Here is a 6,336-nt window from a genome sequence, read left to right as displayed (position 1 = left end):
AACATAAGATCAGCTAAATCGCTGGTTTGTTCGTGTGGGTTTTTCGTTGCAATCACAGTTATTTTAGCATGCAGGTGCACGTAATCTCCTGTTACTGTAGTATTGGTTTAAGAAAACCAGTATTTGACACAGTGCTCCATGTGAAGTTCTGTGTCTTCGTTCCAATCCAGCCTATATGACTGCAGTGTTACTGATTATAATGTTATTATTGCCAGCCAGAGCAGTATAGGCTCAGTATTCAGTAAATAAATACACGTGCCTTAACTGTTTGCTATATTTATTAAACATTATTCAATCGTTAAAAAAGGCTTAACAGTTTATAAGCTCATTGTAAATTGTTTATACATCCTTTGTAACATAAACCTTTATGTAAAGTATTACCCTTCTGAAAGAAGATAGACTGTTAAGGAAACCAGGATGGAGAGCTTGAACACAGTATGTCAATAATGTGGCAAATATTGAAATATTGATATATCCAGCCATATATCTTCGGTCGCAAATTAGATTTACAAGCAAATTTCAGTCACGAAATAGGGCCAGTTTTCCTGACAGCGACTAAGCATAGTCCTTGACTAAAAAGCATTTTTAATGGGGAATTTCCGTGGACATATATTTTTTGTCCAGAACTAGACTTAATCTGTGTCCAGGAAACTGACCCACAAACTACTGAGAAGATAATTCCCACTCACCTTCAAAAGCTCAGGTAGAGATGCAGTTGGAGGAAGAGTCACGCCAACAGATGTCAAGTGAATGTCGCCCATGTGTTTATATAGACCATAGAGTTCCCCTTCCCAAACCTTCCCCTGTCAGTGACAACTCTCGTCCTGTGTCATTTAGGGGAAGTCCAAGAAAAACGTTGCTGACAGGAGATTTTTGAGATGAGGTTGTTCTGACCTTAATGAAAACTGCTTTGAAAACATAATTCTGTCTTTCATAAGATTTTTTTAAATTAAAATATAAATGATTTATCAATAGTAATGGAGGTCACAAAGGACATGAATTGAACTGAATAAACCTTATTAGGTTACACTTTATTTGGATAGTTCCATCAAGATGATCTACAGATCCTCAAACTACCAAATGCAACTGATATACAACAGCTTGCTCCAGTTATGGCTAGGTTTAGGGTTAGGAGATAGCAGGGTTAAGGTTAGGCTTAGTGGATAGTTAGTTGAAATATTGACAATTAGTTGAACACTTACAGTACTAAACATCTACGAACCATCTATTTGGGACTATTGAAATAAAGTGTTACCAATTATTAAGCTCTAAGGGGGAAATGTGGATTCATCACCATCATACAGGACCAAAACAACAACAACAACATAGGCCTTCTGAAGTGATAATGCCGAGAAACCAATGTTAGGAGTATATACAGGCATGGGTGTTGTTAGAGACAAAGTCAAGTTATGAGGATACTATTTAAAATGGAACTAACATTTCAGTAACTGGTGCAAATAATTCAACTAACAGATTGGATTAGTTTATAAAATTTATTGTATCTATCTTTGTGTAGCGTAAGATTAATCAATGAATCAACATAAATGCACAAACATAGATATTGAAACAAAACAATAGAGCATGCTGGGAAATGTCATAAAGAAGGATGTGATATTGGTTCAAAGTGATCTGTATGAGTTATTTTTTTAAATGATAACATATTTCCTTAGGATCTCACTTGGGGACGTTAATAGGACCAGAAATGGATAAATGCAACAACCATGTCTATGTACTAACAAAAACAGGCATAGGTGGTATCACTCTACAATTCACTCGAAAGGCAAGGCTCTCTGCGAAATATTTGAACAAGGCTTTACACTAAGTGGCATGTTAATTTAAATAACACTGTTCTGTTGTCTATATGAGTCGACGGATTCAACACTTCAGTGTTGATTTAACACTCAGTGTTAATTTAAAAAAATGCTTATACTGGAGAACATGCTGTGTAGGTTTTGGGTTACTAGTAGATAGAGCAAATTTAATTCTAATCTTTCATTTTGATAATTTTGAATGATTTTGTTAGGGAGAAGGATCGGAGGACCAAAATGCAACGTGGTAATCTTCATACATCTTTAATAAAGATAATGACGAACAATACAAAAACAATAAACGTAACGTGAAAAACCGAAACAGCCCTATCTGGTGCAAACAAACACAGAGACAGGAACAATCACTAACGAAACACTCAAAGAATATGGCTGCCTAAATATGGTTCCCAATCAGAGACGACGATAAACACCTGCCTCTGATTGAGAACCACTCCAGGCAACCATAGACTTTTCTAGACCACTCCACTAACCACAATCCCATAACGTACAAAAAAAAACCTAGACAAAACCAACACGTTATTCACCCATGTCACACCCTGGCCTGACCAAAATAATAAAGAAAACACAAAATACTAAGGCCCCTCCCCCCCAAGGTGCGGACTCCCGGCCCGAACACCTTAACCCATAGAGGAGGGTCCGGGTGGGCGACTGTCCATGGTGGCGGCTCTGGCGCGGTACGTGGACCCCACTCCAACACAGTCTTAGTCCGCTTACTCCGCGTCCTTAGATTGGCGACCCTCGCCGCCGACCTTGGCCTAGTAATCCTAACAAAGGGCCCCACTGAACTGAGGGGCAGCTCCGGACTGAGGGACAGCTCGGGACTGGGGTAGCTCGGGACTGAGGGGTAGCTTGGGACTGAGGGGTAGCTCGGGACTGAGAAGAAGCTCGGGACTGAGAGGAAGCTCGGGACTGAGAGGAAGCTCAGGCAGGTTGATGGCTCTGGCAGATCCTGGCTGACTGGTGGTTCTGGCAGATCCTGGCTGACTGGCGGCTCCGGCAGATCCTGGCTGACTGGCGGCACCGGCAGATCCTGGCTGACTGGCGGATCCTGGCTGAATGGCGGATCCTGGCTGAATAGCGGATCCTGGCTGACTGGCGGATCTGGAAGATCCTGGTTGACTGGCGGATCCTGGCTGAATGGCGGATCCTGGCTGAATGGCGGATCCTGGCTGACTGGCGGATCTGGAAGATCCTGGCTGACTGGCAGCTCTGGCGGATCCTGGCTGACTGGCGGCTCTGGCTGCTCCATGCTGGCTGGCGGCTCTGGCTGCTCCATGTAGACTGGCGGCTCTGGCTGCTCCATGCAGACTGGCGGCTCTGGCTGCTCCATGCAGACTGGCGGCTCTGGCTGCTCCATGCACACTGGCGTCTCTGGCTGCACCATGCAGACTGGCGTCTCTGGCTGTTCCATGCAGACTGGCTGCTCTGGCTGCTCCATGTAGACTGGCGGCTCTGGCTGCTCCATGCAGATTGGCGGCTCTGGCTGCTCCATGCAGACTGTCGGCTCTGGCTGCTCCATGCAGACTGGTGGCTCTGGCGGCTCCTTGCAGACTGGCGGCTCGGGCGGCTCCTTGCAGACTGGCGGCTCTGGCGGCTCCTTGCAGACTGGCGGCTCTGGCGGCTCCTTGCAGACTGGCGGCTCTGGCGGCTCCTTGCAGACTGGCAGCTCTGGTGGCTCCTTGCAGACTGGCAGCTCTGGCGGCTCCTTGCAGACTGGCAGCTCTGGCAGCGCTGAACAGGCGGGAGACTCCGGCAGCGCTGGACAGTAGGGAAGGCTCCGGCAGCGCTGGACAGTAGGAAGGCTCCGGCAGCGCTGGACAGGCGGGAGACTCCAGCAGTGCTGGAGAGGAGGAAGGCCCTGGCAGCGCACAGGCGAGGTGCACTGTTGGCCTGATGAGTGGTGCTGGGCCGAGGACACGCACAGGAAGCCTGGTGCGGGGAGCTGCCACCGGAGGGCTGGTGCGTAGAGGTGGTACTGGATAGACCAGACCGTGCAGGCGCACTGGAGCTCTTGAGCACCGAGCCTGCCTAACCTTACCTGGTTGAATGCTCCCGGTCGCCCTGCCAGTGCGGCGAGGTGGAATAGCCCACACTGGGCTATGCAGGTGAACCCGGGGACACCGTGCGCAAGGCTGGTGCCATGTAAGCCGGCCCAAGGAGATGCACTGGAGACCTGATGCGTAGAGCCGGCTTCATGACACTTGACTCGATGCCCACTCTAGCCCGGCCGATACGAGGAGCTGGTATGTACCACACCGGGCTATGCACCCGCACTGGGGACACCGTGCGCTCCATAGTATAACACGGTGCCTGCCCGGTCTCTCTAGCCCCCCGGTAAGCACAGGAAGTTGGCGCAGGTCTCCTACCTGGCTTCGCCATACTCTCTGTGTGCCTCCCCCAATAAATTTTTAGGGCTGACTCTCGGGCTTCCATCCGCCTCGCCGTGCTGCCTCTTCATACCAGCGCCTCTCTGCCTTCCCCGCCTCCAGCTCTTCTTTGGGGCGGCGATATTCTCCTGGCTGTGCCCAGGGCCCTTTACCGTCCAATATTTCCTCCCATGTCCAGAAATCTGGATTTCGCTGCTCCTGCTGCCGCTGCCTGTCACCACGCCGCTTGGTCCTGTTGTGGTGGGTGATTCTGTTAGGGTTTTCCTCCTCTTCATCTGAAGAGGAGAGGCGAGAAGGATCGGAGGACCAAAATGCAGCGTGGTTATCTTCATACATCTTTAATAAAGATAATGACGAACAATACAAAAACAATAAACGTAACGTGAAAAACCGAAACAGCCATATCTGTTGCAAACAAACACATAGACAGGAACAATCACCCACGAAACACTCAAAGAATATGGCTGCCTAAATATGGTTCCCAATCAGAGACAACGATAAACACCTGCCTCTGATTTATTTTTATTTTGTATTTATTTCACCTTTATTTAACCAGGTAGGCTAGTTGAGAACAAGTTCTCATTTGCAACTGCGACCTGGCCAAGATAAAGCATAGCAGTGTGAACAGACAACAACACAGAGTTACACATGGAGTAAACAATTAACAAGTCAATAACACAGTAGAAAAAAAAGAAAAAAGTCTATATACATTGTGTGAAAAAGGCATGAGGAGGTAGGCGAATAATTACAATTTTGCAGATTAACACTGGAGTGATAAATGATCAGATGGTCATGTACAGGTAGAGATATTGGTGTGCAAAAGAGCAGAAAAGTAAATAAATATAAACAGTATGGGGAAGAGGTAGGTAAAATTGGGTGGGCTATTTACCGATAGACTATGTACAGCTGCGGTGATCAGTTAGCTGCTCAGATAGCAGATGTTTGAAGTTGGTGAGGGAGACAAAAGTCTCCAACTTCAGCGATTTTTGCAATTCGTTCCAGTCACAGGCAGCAGAGAACTGGAACGAAAGGCGGCCAAATGAGGTGTTGGCTTTAGGGATGATCAGTGAGATACCTGCTGGAGCGCGTGCTACGGGTGGGTGTTGCCTTCGTGACCAGTGAACTGAGATAAGGCGGAGCTTTACCTAGCATGGCCTTGTAGATGACCTGGAGCCAGTGGGTCTGGCGATGAAGATGTAGTGAGGGCCAGCCGACTAGAGCATACAGGTCGCAGTGGTGGGTGGTATAAGGTGCTTTAGTAACAAAAAGGATGGCACTGTGATAAACTGCATCCAGTTTGCTGAGTAAAGTGTTGGAAGCTATTTTGTAGATGACATCTCCGAAGTCGAGGATCGGTAGGATAGTCAGTTTTACTAGGGTAAGTTTGGCGGCGTGAGTGAAGGAGGCTTTGTTGCGGAATAGAAAGCAGACACTAGATTTGATTTTAGATTGGAGATGTTTGATATGAGTCTGGAAGGAGAGTTTACAGTCTAGCCAGACACCTAGGTACTTATAGATGTCCACATATTCTAGGTCGGAACCATCCAGGGTGGTGATGCTAGTCGGGCGTGCGGGTGCAGGCAACGAACGGTTGAAAAGCATGCATTTGGTTTTACTAGCGTTTAAGAGCAGTTGGAGGCCACGGAAGGAGTGTTGTATGGCATTAAAGCTTGTTTGGAGGTTAGATAGTGTCCAAGGACGGGCTGGAAGTATACAGAATGGTGTCGTCTGCGTAGAAGTGGATCAGGGAATCACCCGCAGCAAGAGCAACATCATTGATATATACAGAGAAAAGAGTCGGCCAGAGAATTGAACCCTGTGGCACCTCCATAGAGACTGCCAGAGGACCGGACAGCATGCCCTCCGATTTGACACACTGAACTCTGTCTGCAAAGTAGTTGGTGAACCAGGCAAGGCAGTCATCAGAAAAACCGAGGCTACTGAGTCTGCCGATAAGAATATGGTGATTGACAGAGTCGAAAGCCTTGGCAAGGTCGATGAAGACGGCTGCACAGTACTGTCTTTTATCGATGGCGGTTATGATATCGTTTAGTACCTTGAGCGTGGCTGAGGTGCACCCGTGACTGGCTCGGAAACCAGATAGCACAGCGGAGAAGGTA

This window comes from Oncorhynchus masou, chromosome 30 (assembly GCF_036934945.1).
Source record: "Oncorhynchus masou masou isolate Uvic2021 chromosome 30, UVic_Omas_1.1, whole genome shotgun sequence".
Taxonomy (NCBI): Eukaryota; Metazoa; Chordata; class Actinopteri; order Salmoniformes; family Salmonidae; genus Oncorhynchus; species Oncorhynchus masou.
This window is presented reverse-complemented; position numbering follows the sequence as displayed.